A 12,410-nucleotide genomic window follows, 5' to 3' on the forward strand; every position below is an offset into this window, starting at 1 on the left:
TGGGAACTCCCTCAGCTCCTCTTCCTCACTGTCTTCTGTAAGCTCTTGGTCACTGCCTCATAATTATTACCATTGTCATTCTCCTCCTCCTGCTCCCCTTCCCACCACTCTTCCTCCCCCTCCCCTCCTCCCCCTCCTGCTCCTCTTCCTGCCACTCTCCCTCCCCCTCCTACTGCTCCTCTTCCTGCTACTCTCCCTCCCCCTCCTCCTGTTCCTCTTCCTACCACTTTCCCCTCCTCCTGCTCCTATTCCTGCCACTCTCCCTCTCCCTCCTCCTGCTCTTCTTTCCACCACTCTTCCTCCCCTTCCTGCTCCTCTTCCCACCACTCTTCCTCCTCTTTCTGCCACTCTTCTCTCCCTCCTCCTGCTCTTCTTCCCGCCACTCTTCCTCCTCCTCCTCCTGCTCCCCTTCCTGCCACTCTTCCTCCCCCTCCTCCTCTTCCCTTTCCCGCCATTCTTCCTCCTCCTCCTCCTGTTCCTCTTCCTACCACTCTTCCTTCTCCTCCTGCTCCTCTTCCTGCCACTTTTCCTCCCCCTCCTCCTGCTCCTCTTCCCACTACTCTTCCTCCTCCTCCTGCTCCTCTTCCTGCCACTCTTCCTCCTCTTCCTCTTCACACCACTCTTCCTCCTCCTCTTGTTCCTGTTCCAGCCACTCTTCTCCTCCTCCTGTTCCTCTTCCTGCCACTCTTCCCCCTTCTCCTCCTGTTCCTCTTCCAATCACTCTTCCTCCTCCTCCTGCTCCTCTTCCCACCACTCTTGCTCCTCCTCCTGTTCCTCTCTCTGCTTCTTTTCCTTCCCTTTGTTCTCCTCTTCCTTCTGTCATCACTATCATTATCATCATAGCTGTCACTTATTAAGCTCTTCAGTTTATCAGCTTTCCTTGAATTCATTCAGTTCTTACAATGACCCTATGGTTAGGTACTGTTATTATCCCCATGCTAGAGATTAAGAAACTAGTAGGGTACAGAGAGGATGTGTTACTTGTGTAAGGTCACACAACTAGTTAAGTGGTAAAGCCTAATTCAAACTCAGATCTCACTGCCTTAGGGATCTTCCTAAGAAATAAATCTGACCACATACCTTCCTGGTTAGAATCCTCCATCAGTCAGCTCCTATCTGCCGTGGTCTGTGAGAATGGTAAGAACTACCATTTACTGAACTCTTCTCTATACCAGGCCCTGGACGATGTGGTTTATATGCATCATCTCAGCCGGCCATCTCCACAACCCTACAAGGCAGGTACTATGAGTAGTAGTCAGCGGTAGGGCCGCATTTTGGACCAAAGGTGTCTCACTTTAACCATTGCGCTATAACACCTCCCATTTATTCATTGATTCAGCAAATCCAAAGCAATCACCAACATCACATGGAGTCCCATTCTTCAAGCACAGTCTCACTCACTCAACAGCTCCCTTTCCCAGTGCTTTCCTTCACATCCAGCCAGTCCAGTACCAGGGACTGAATGTCACCCAAGGGAGAGAAGCTACAGCCAAGGTAGTAACACATGGTGTTACCTTAGTAACATCTCAGTGCTGCTTCCCATTCCTGTGTCCTGTCCCTGGTCCTTGATCATCTCAGATCTTTACCCTCATCATCTTCAATTCCGCTGTACCTCCATCCTATTCCAAAGAAATTGCGTGTCCAGCTGCACAGGGAAAATAAAGGTTGTCACCAGCCAAAAACTCTCAGCTTCCTGCTTCCCATCCACAAACATACCTGCATCCCCATTCATCCCTGCTTCCTCCTCTACCATCCCTCCTGTGCCTCTGCCTTTCATGGTCAGTTCTCTCCTGTCCTGGATGCCATCTCCCTTCACCTTCTCAGGACTGTCTTCTTTCCTTTGTCTCCTTTCTCACCTCTTTGCCGGGTCCTCCTCTCACATCTATGAATGTATTTGGGTCTCTTTCACCTTAAAAATAAAAGCCCTCTCTTTAGCTTATATTCACCTCTCTTCTCTTTCAAGTTTCTGGGAAAAGTCATCGCCTGTCCCAGGGTCTACCTGTTTGCCGTCTGTTTCTCCACCTCTCCATCCTGCCTTCCAAAACCACTCGCACCTGGCAGTGACCTTCTGATTCTAAATCCAGCAGACTCAACCTGAAGTCAGTTTCAACTCCACAGCACAGAACTCCATGATCTGGCCCCTTCCAAGCCTTCCCTTCTCCTTGCCACTCTTTTTTTTTTTTTTTTTTTGAAATGGAGTCTCGCTCTGTCACCCAGGCAGGAGTGCAGTGGCATGATCTTGGCTCGCTGAAACCTCTGCCACCCCCTCCAGGTTCAAGCCATTCTCCTGCCTCTGCCTCCCAAGTAGCTGAGGCTACAGGTGCCCACCACCACACCTGGCTAATTTTTGTATTTTCAGTAGAGATGGGGTTTTGTCATGTTGGCCAGGTTGCTCTCAAACTCCTGACCTCAGGTGATCTGCCTGCCTTGGCATCCCAAAGTGCTGGGATTACAGGTGTGAACCACTGAGCCCGACCCTTGCCACTCTTTACAACCCAGCATGTCCTCTCCACTCTGGCCTGTTTCGTGCCTCCGTGTTCTAACCATTCGCCTGCCCATGGATGTATGAGATGCCCCTCTTATAAGCGCCAGGAGGGCAGCAGCTGTCCTGTTGATCTCTGTAAGGCCATCACCTCCAGCGTGTTTGAGGCATAGTTGGTATACATAAGAGAATAAGCACATGTGGAAACTGAGGCCCAGAGTGCAGCAGTACCTTCGAGGAGAGTTGGGATTCTAACTCCAAACTCTGCCTCTCAGTCAGGCTCTTTCCTCTCAGCGAGGCTGCCTCCTTTCATTGCCCTGGAAGGTCTTTCTTTTAGGTTCAGACCCTCACATCCTTTTGCTCTCTTCTTGCCTCTCCGGGGCATCTCTTTCCTCTTAGCCATATTTGATCTTCTTTATGCAGTTCCGAGATCATTCTCCTTGATAAAGAAATAAGAACTGAACAGTCCCTGGCACTCTGCCTTTCAGTTGCCTGTTGGCATCACACGGACCGCCCCAAGCTGGCTCTTCTTTTTGTTCATCGCTTTTTTTCCAAATATAGCTTTCAAAAAGTTTTCTGACCCTCTCCTCGTAGCATACATCAAAATTCCAAATGGACTAAAAAGTGAAATATAAAAATATAACCAAAGGGAAGTTTAAAGTAAGGATAGAAATCAAATCCCTGGAGGGAAAGAACTTTCAAGACACAGAAGTGCTAGAAGAAATCAAATTTGATAACATATTAGAATTTCAAGTTAACACAAAAAGACTGCCGCACAACTTTGAAAAAACATATTTAGAACATATGGCAGGCAAAGGGTCATTATGAGAGTTAACAAGAAAGCCATTAGAATCCCAGCAGATAATGGACAGGAAACTGAACAGATCACACAGAAAGAAAGATAACTAGTAAACAACAGAAATATGTTTAACCTTCCTAGCAGTCAGAGAAATTCATGTAAAGGAAACAGGCTGCCATTTATCACCTACCATGTTTTCAAATAATGTGTTAAATTATCCTACATGATGCTGCATGAGTGCAATGACAGGTGTATCGAAGGCTACTGGTCAGAGTACAAATAGGGACCAGCTTTTTGGAAAGGAAATGGAACTTGGTACCGAGAGCGATCACCCAGAGGAAAGAAAAGTCAATGCACAAAGGTTTTTATTGTAGTGTTACTTTATATTTTGTAGTGTTATTTATAATAGCCAAACCCAAATATTACCTAAGGGTTTTTTTTTTAATGTGAGTTATGGTCTCACTACATGATGGAGTATAAAGCAGTAGCACAGCAGTCCTGCCGAGGGTGTGGGCACCTGGACCAGCCAGCACAGCTGCTATCCCCAAACCTTCAGTGCAGGTACGATCAGCAGATAAAGCACTGGCCTCAGTGTTAGGAACTGAAAACAAATCTCTTCTTCTGCCACATCTTTGAGTTTCATTTTCCTCTTCTATAAAATGGAAATTGTGAAAGCCTCCCTGCATAGCTACCTGTTATTCTGCTGTAAGAACTAGTAGGACAATGCACAGGACACCAGTGACACACTGTGCTCATCTGCAATGACATTCGCCTTCTGAGAAGTGAGAATGAGCACAAGAAATACTGCCTGCCCGCTGGGCAGAACCCCAACCACAGGACAAGGAGTGAGCGTGTCGGTGAGAGCAACAGGGCCTAGGCCCAAGGGTACAGATGCCACCTGATCAGGAGGGTCCTGCCACCTTGTTTCTTGGCCTTCAGGATACCGATGAACATGCATATTTTGGGCATAGAGAACAACGTTGGCAAAGAGCATGGTGTATTTAGTGAATTAAAAATAATTCAGTATAACGAGTGTGGCATGGGCATGATACTGCCCTTGACCTGAGAGAGTCATCTGCCCTAGGCCCCACTGTGGCCCTCCTCTGACCACAGCCTTTGCCATGGAGTAAAGAGGAATATGCAGAGCCAAGAGGGATGTGCCCACCCCAGGCCCATCTGCCTTGAGAGACCACTATCAGGTAATGGAGACCTCAGAATTTCTTGCCCTAACAGTGCCAAGTCCAAGTCCACTTCCATCTTCTTGAGGGCAGAATATAACTCTCTTTGCATACCCTAAGCCCAAGGAGGGTATCTGCAGAGGCTGTGAGCAGAGCTTGGATGTGTGGAGTGAGGAGGAGTCTACACACATGCACAGACTTCTTTTTTTTTTTTTTTTTGAGACAGGGTCTTACTCTGTTGCCCAGGCTGGAGTCGCACGATCTCGGCTCACTGCAGCCTTGACCTCCCTGGGCTCTGGTAATCCTCCCACCTCAGTCTTCCTACTAGCTGGGGCTATAGGTCCTCACCACTACACCTGACTAATATTTCTTTTTTTTTTTTTTTAGAGAGGGGTTTTGCACAAGACTTCTTATAGTATGGGATGGGACCACAGGTGGGAGTTGGGCTGGACCACCATGGTCCCGCACAACAGATCCCCAGGATCAGGATTCTAAACTCAAACCTGTCCTAGGACATTTTTCAAGGAAGGATATATATATATATACACACACACACACACACACACATATATATATATATATTTTTTTTTTTTTCTTTTTCTTTTTTAAATAAGGTCTGGCTATATCACCCAGGCTGGAGCGCAGTGGTGCGATCTTGGCTCACTGCAGCCTCCACCTTCTGGGCCCCTGCCATCCTCCCACTTCAGCCTCCCAAGTAGCTGGGGACTACAGGTGTGCGCCACCATGACTGGCTAATTTTTGTATTTTTTTGCGGAGACAGAGTTTCACCATATTGCCCAGGCTGGTCTCCAACTCCTCAGTTCAAGTGATCTGCCCACCTCAGCCTTGCAGGGTGCTAGAATATATTTAACATCTTGATAACTTGCCTCATAACTTTGAGATATTTAAAATTAAATTTTAGACATGTGATATGTGTATAATACACCCATTTGTAGTTTTGTCCTTGGCCCAACAATGTTAGGAGTGGACCTACATGGATATGGTAGCAGTGGCTGGAGATGAAGCTAGGTGAGCAGGGGACAGATGGTGAAGGGTCTTAAAAGCCAGAGTCTCATCAAGGAGCCTGGACCTTATCCTGAGGACCAATAATAGCAGAAGCTAACAAGAGCTGACTTTGTGCCAAACATATTATATGCATGACTTTAAACTGTCATAACACAAAAACACTATAAAGGAGAGCTGGTATTACTGCATAGGAGAGGGTAATGAGACTTTGAAGGGTAAAGAACTTGCTTCGGGACACAGAGTTAGAGTAGTTGGGGGTGTGAGGGTTCACAGTCAGACCTGCACTCTAATTGTCAACGCAAGCTGTTGCAATGGGCAGTGGAAAGCCACTGAAGATTTTAAGCCCAAGAGTGTCAAGATCAGATTTGTGCAGGGATGTGAATGAACTGAAGGGAAAGCAAGAGGGAGTCAGAGAGAGCTGATGGCTGTTAGAGTGACCCCAGGAGAGTTGGTGGCTCACCCTAAGGCAGTAGCAGCAGGGAGCATAGGCGTGGACATATCTGCCTACTCTTGCTGTGAAAGCCTACCACGGTTCATCTCTACTCCCAGACCTGTGAGCACACGAGGAAACATTCTCTCAGGAGTCTGGTGGGGAAAGTGCTTCCTTCCCAGATGTTCTCCCCATTGCTCCTGGATGTTCTGACAAGAGCGGAACAGGTTGCATCAGCAGGAGTCTGGCAGCTCCATCCACACAGAGGAGCTGGGTCCAGACTTGACTGAGGCAGGGGCATTCCTGAAGGAGGAGGGATTCAACAAGGAATGCAGCCCACAGCTGGCCTTGAGGAGAAGCTGGACCATGCCAGACCAGCAGCACTGGCTGGCCTTACAGGCCTCTGTTGTGTCCTGTGGATTGGGGAAATGAGATGTGAGAGGCCTTGGGCCAGATGTGGACACTTGCAGGCACAGGCCTTGTGGAATAGGACTGTGTGCTGGCAGCAGGCCTGGCAGTGTCTCCAGCAGCAGGCAGACCTCCCCGTGGGGAGCCAGGGGGAAGGCTGGCTCTCCCATTCAAACACATGCACGTGTGCAGGTATGGATATGTCCTGGTCTCTCCGGTGGCTGACGTTGCTGACCACACCCTCCGCTTCACTCTCCTGGTGTCTGTGACACTCACTATAATCATAATAAGTAAGATTTATTGAGCTTGCTATATACCAGACCCTGTGCCAGATGCTGTAAAATGCACAGCATCTCTAATCCTTACAGCTCTCTGGGAAGTAGGTCTTATCAGCCCTGTTGTATGCACAAGGAACTTGAGGTGTAAAGAGAGGACACAATGTGCCCCGGGTCACAGAGATATGGAGCTGGAATTGAGCCTCTGTTTTTCACACTCCAAAGCCTCTGCAGTGGTACACAGACGTTCTGTGTATGTGCCTGTGTACGTGTTTCTGAGAAGAGGAGTTACAGCTTTTTTTTTAGGAAACAGGCTGAAGTTTTGTTGGTACTTGATGTTTTTGTGGCTGGGGAAACACGGAAATGCCCAAACCATGTCTTAGTCTTACTGTTTCTCCTTTCCCCGAAATCTCTGAGGAAACTACACCAGGACAATGGCAGATGAGAAAGAATAAAAGGAGCACTGGACTGGTGCTGTGTTGGGCTCCCAGTTCTCCAGTGCAGGGCTCCCTGGGATTTGTGACCTAAAATGACTCTCATTTAGGACCCCCAGGGTCCTAATATGACTCTCAGCTGCTGCTGGCAGAGTAAGAACCTAGGACAGTAAGACCTCAGCGCAGTGAGCCAGGAAGGGCAGAGGCAGAGGTGGCCTGCTCCAAGGAGGAGGCCTGCCCAGCTCACTCACTGCCACGCAGAGGCAGCAAGTCAGGAAGGGCTGCCTATGTGGGAGAGAATTTTCATCTCACACCAGTAATCGTGACACACTCAGTATCCTCAAATCTAAGCAGTCACATCCGGCATTTCTCCTCCCAGGAAAGAGTAAAGATGAGAAGAGAGGTGGCAGCTTTCCCCTCCCCATCAGATCGCCAAGGGGATTGAGTTAATCAAATTTACTACCATTGGAGATAGTGGTTTAAATCCAGGACTTACAGCATATGGAACAGACCAAGAGGGATTGTTTCAGAGAGGGCATCTCATGTGCAGAAAACCAGGTTGTGAAGTCAAACGCAGCGCAGATTCTCGCCAGCTGTGCGTGTACCCTAACAAGTCCCCTCACCTCTTTGGGCCTCAGTACCCTCTGAAAAATGGGACCTGGGCACCAGAGAGACTCCTGAAGCTGAGCTCCCTTAGTGCTCTTAGAGGAGAGAGGGGAGGTCTCCTTTATCTTTGACCCCTAACCCTTCAGACTTCCAGAGGTGGGAACTGCAGCGATGATATAAATGGTATGGCGGAAAGAATGCCGTTTTGGAGTCAGGACACTCGGGTTTCAATCCACTTGCAGCCACCTGCAGGCTGCTTAACCTTGAACATGTTTCATCTTGGGGCCTGTACCTGTGAAGTGGGTGAAAGTTAAAGAGATAATAAAGTAACCCTTGTGAAGCCAGCCTGGAGCCTCCTCACACCCGCCCCCAGCTGTGCCCAATCCTGGTTCCCCCTGCTCCTCCCGAGCAGCCCCTGTGCTTTCTCCCTCCTCTTCAGGTGTGTGCGGGGCAGGCACGGGCAGGAACCCCAGGTGGGAAGCTGTTGGGGCCTGCTGGGCCTGGAGAAGGGACAGGGGCTGTGTGGTGCTTGGCACAGGCTGGCACCTGCCGTTCCTGTCAGTCCACATCTGGCCCACCCAAGAGGGGCTTCCCCTCAGCTATGCCTAAGGTCTTGACTATTTCTCCACCCTTCCCTTTCCTACTGTCTCCCAGCATCCCTCCCTTACACACACCCCACTTCTGGAGACAGGAGCAGGAAAAACTGGGGTCGGCTTGCTCAGCCTGACGGGCTGAAACCGAAGTTTGCCGCAAGGGCCCATCTTTTGAACTGACCTTTGGAAGACAGTTTGCCAGAGAAAGAGATGTTGCCACAGAGGTGGGAGCCATGAGGAGGGAGTGGCTGGAACAGAGACAGTCCACCAAAGGAGCAGCAGCAGAAGAGGCTGCAGAGCTGCTGGTCACTGGGGGCCCTGGGTGGAGATCAGATCTCCTTTAGTAACCATCACTGATGCCTCTTTGTTGCCTGTGCTGGACCAGGCCCTGGGCTGCAGAGGTGAATCAGATGTGAGCCCCTGCCCTGTGGGGCTAGTATGCACTCAGCCTGGATTGGCCCATTTAATTCTTGCAATAGTTTGTAAGCTAAATAGTCATGGTGTCCCTCATTTGTCCATAAGGAAATGGTACATTCCTTGCCCAGGGTCTGCACATGGTGAGTGAGCAGAGCTAAAGTTAAATCCTAGGACCAAGGATCTGAACTCCACATTTTACCACCTTTTGAAGGTTAGATGTCAGTTCTGCCTTGGGGTGGAGGGGGTCAGGAAAGACATAAAGGAGAAGCAGCTGCTGAGTCTTAGAAAATGGATGGGTCATGTGGATAGAGGTGGGAAGGACATTAGAGACAAGGAGCAGCACCAGCAAAAGTGTGGGGCATGAATTAGCAAGTGGGGACTTCAGACGGACAGAGAATGAAACAAGAGACAGATGGGTTACTGGCTAAAGCTCAGCTCTTCTGTAGGCAGTGGTGATGTGATCTGATTTGTACATAGAAAATCATTCTGGCAGAGAGGAAGTGGTTTGAGAGGCCAGGCGCAGTGGCTCACGCCTGTAATCCCAGCACTTTGGGAGGCTGAGGTGGGCAGATCACCTGAGGTCAGGAGTTCAAGACCAGCCTGGCCAACATGGTGAAACTCCATCTCTACTAAAAATACAAAAATTAGCTGGGCGTGGTGGCATGCACCTGTAATCCCAGCTACTCAGGAGGCTGAGGCAGGAGAATTGCTTGAAGCCGGGAGATGGAGGTTGAAGTGAGCCGAGATCATGCCACTGCACTCCAGCCTGGGCAGCAGAGCGAGACTGTGTCTCAAAGAGAAAGAAAGAAAGAAAGAGAGAGAGAGAGAAAGAAAGAAAGAAAAAGAAAGAGAAGAGAGAGAGAGAAAGAAAGAGAGAAAGAAAGAAAAAGTGGTTTGGGAGGCAGAGGCAGCCCATCGTAGGCACTCATTAATGCTCATTGAATAAGTGAATAGAATTTTACAGTTATGTGTTGTGTACCATTTAGGTTTCAGTTTTATGTTTCATTTGCTCTACTGGGCTTTGGGGTGTTTAGCAGTCAAAAAGACAGACAATGTAAATGGCCAGTCATTAGGATAGTCCAGATGAAAGATGATAAGACCTGCCCTGGAAGTGGTGGCAGTGGGTTTGGGATCAAGGGATGGATATGTAGGGTTCTAAGTAGATAGACTCAAAAGAACTTGATGACCAGCAGCACAAGATAAGATGGACTGGAAAGGTGTAGGAGAATCTCAAGTCAATTCCCAGGTTGCTGGTTTGGAAGACTGGAGGGACAGTAGAGGATAGGGAACAAGGAGAAGGAAGAGGTCTGGGGGAACTAGAAACAATTTAGACATCCAACAACGGTGTTGGTTACATACATTATGGTACATCCATAAGACAAAATTCCTTTTTTTTGAGACAGGGCCTTTCTCTTTCGCCCAGGCTAGAGTGCAGTGGCTCAATCACGGCTCGCTGCAGCCTAGAATTCCTGAACTCAAGCGATCCTCCCACCTCAGCCTCCCAGGTGGCTGGGACCACAGCCACATGCCCAGCTAATTATTCTATTTCTTGTAAAGACACTGTCTCACTGTATTGCCCAGGTTGGTATTGAATTCCTGGGCTCAAGTAATCCTCCCACTTCAGCCTGCTAAAGTGCTGGGATTACAGGCATGAGCCAGCCACCGCACCTGGCCCAAAATTCTTAGAAGATACCATTTTGATAACTATGACATTCTTTTACATAAATGTATCATTTAATGAAACCTCTGTTGTAAACTTGGATTTTTTTCTGTTTTTTTCACTTTTGTAAGTAATACTGTAATAAAGAGCTTTTTACAAAGGTCTTCATTTTGATTATTTTTAGAAGGAAAATTTTGAGGTCATAAGATACAGACAGCTTTGAGGCCTTTAACACACAGATTGTGTTTTAGAAAGGCTGTGCCAGATTTATTCCTGTAACAGTCCAGGAGAATTTTCCCTCAGCAGACTACCACCAGCACCAAGATATAGATACACAAATATACACATACACAGATTTTAGTCGTTAAAAAAATAATAACTTGTTATTTTAATATGCATTTCTTTGTCATTAGTGAGTTAAAGTTTTCCATGCTTTATTAATCTTTTGTTTATGTGCTTTACCCATTTTTATGAGGCTTCATTGATTCTTCATGAGGTTTTAAAATATGCATTTCTTACTATTTGTGACAAAATTTTTACCACTTTTTTGCTTCCCTCTCTATACTATCTTTTTTTTTTTTTTTGAAACAGAGTCTCACTCTGTCATTCACACTGGAGTACAGTGGTGCCATCTCAGCCCACAGCAACCTCCGTCCCCAGGTTCAAGCGATGCTCCCACCTCAGCCTGCCCAAGTAGCTGAGACTACAGGCGCCCACCACCACACCTAGCTAATTTTTGTGTTTTTTGGTAGAGACAGGGTTTCATGGTGTTGGCCAGGCTGGTCTCGAACGCCTGACCTCAAGTGATATGCGCCCAGCCTCCCAAAGTGCTGGAATTACAGGCTTGAGCCACTGCACCCAACCTTATTTTGCATATGTTTTTGATGTGCCAAAACACTTAAAAATGTTTATAAAGTCAAAGTGTGTCTTTTTCTGTATTTCTTCCATTGCATTAATGTATAGATAATTCAGTGATAAAATACACATCCAAATTTTTTTCTTTCTCTTTTTTTTTTTAGACAGGGTCTCACTCTGTCACCCAGGCTGGAGTGTGCAGTGGTGCGATGATGATTCCCTGCCGCTGCCGCCTCCAGGGCTCCAGTGTCTTCCCACTTCAGCCTCTGATGGTGTGGGACTACAGGCACACGCCACCATGCTCTGCTCATTTTTGTGTTTTCTATAGAGATGGGTTTCTCCATGTTGCCCAAGCTGTTCTTTAACTCCTGGGCTCAAGCAATCCGCCTGCCTCAGCCTCCCAAAGGGCTAGGATTACAGGCATGAGCCACCACGCCCAGCCGAAATTTCCCTTTTTTTGCTTTTTAAACATTTACTTATTTTGTGTATGGTGTGAGGAGAGAAAGTAAATAGATCTTCTTCCGAAATGGAAAATTCTCCAATCTCATTTGTTTCTATAACCTATACCTGTGTTGACCTGCCTCTAGGCGATCCTGTTTCACTGTTCCTGGTTTTGAATCGTATATATCTATCGTTGTAATAAGTGCAAACCCATAATATACTGTAATACCTAATTTTTAATTTGAGGGTGTTATGTTTACCTGATAAATCTTTTGGATAGGTTTTTAGAATCCATTTGCTAAATCTCAAAACATCCTACTGAGATTTTTTTCTTAGAATTATGTTAAACCTGTACATTAATCTGGGAGGAGCTGGCATTGGAGCCTTCCCATCCAGGAATATGATTTTGTCTTTCCCATTTTTTAAGTCATCTTTTTATATCAGTAAAGGATTATAGTTTTCCTCCTATAGTTCTCACATATTTCTTACGTTTATTGCTCAATAGTTGACTTTTGTGTTACGATTGCAAATAAGATCTTTTTGTTATATCTGATGACTGTTTCCTATTGCTGCAGTAAATTATTTTATCCATTCTAAGTTTAGTTGATTCTTCTAGGCTTTCTTTCTCTCTTTCCTTCTTTTTTTGTTTTTTTGGACAGAGTCTCGCTCTGTCATCCAGGCTAGAGTGCAGTGGTACAATGTCGGCTCACTGCAACTTCCGCCTCCCAGGTTCAAGCAATTCTCCTGCCTCAGCCTCCCAAGTAGCTGAGATTACAGGCACCTGACACCGTGCCTGGCTAATTTTT

At 47.1% G+C, this 12,410-nt stretch overlaps 1 protein-coding gene across 21 annotated transcripts in view; it reads left to right on the forward strand.

Moving 5' to 3' along the window:
• ST3GAL3 (ST3 beta-galactoside alpha-2,3-sialyltransferase 3) overlaps positions 1-12,410 on the forward strand; it is a 204,525-nt gene that overhangs the window by 181,219 nt on the left and 10,896 nt on the right. The window lies entirely within an intron of this gene.

Source organism: Colobus angolensis, unplaced genomic scaffold (assembly GCF_000951035.1).
Source record: "Colobus angolensis palliatus isolate OR3802 unplaced genomic scaffold, Cang.pa_1.0 Scaffold106, whole genome shotgun sequence".
NCBI classification, from domain to species: Eukaryota; Metazoa; Chordata; class Mammalia; order Primates; family Cercopithecidae; genus Colobus; species Colobus angolensis.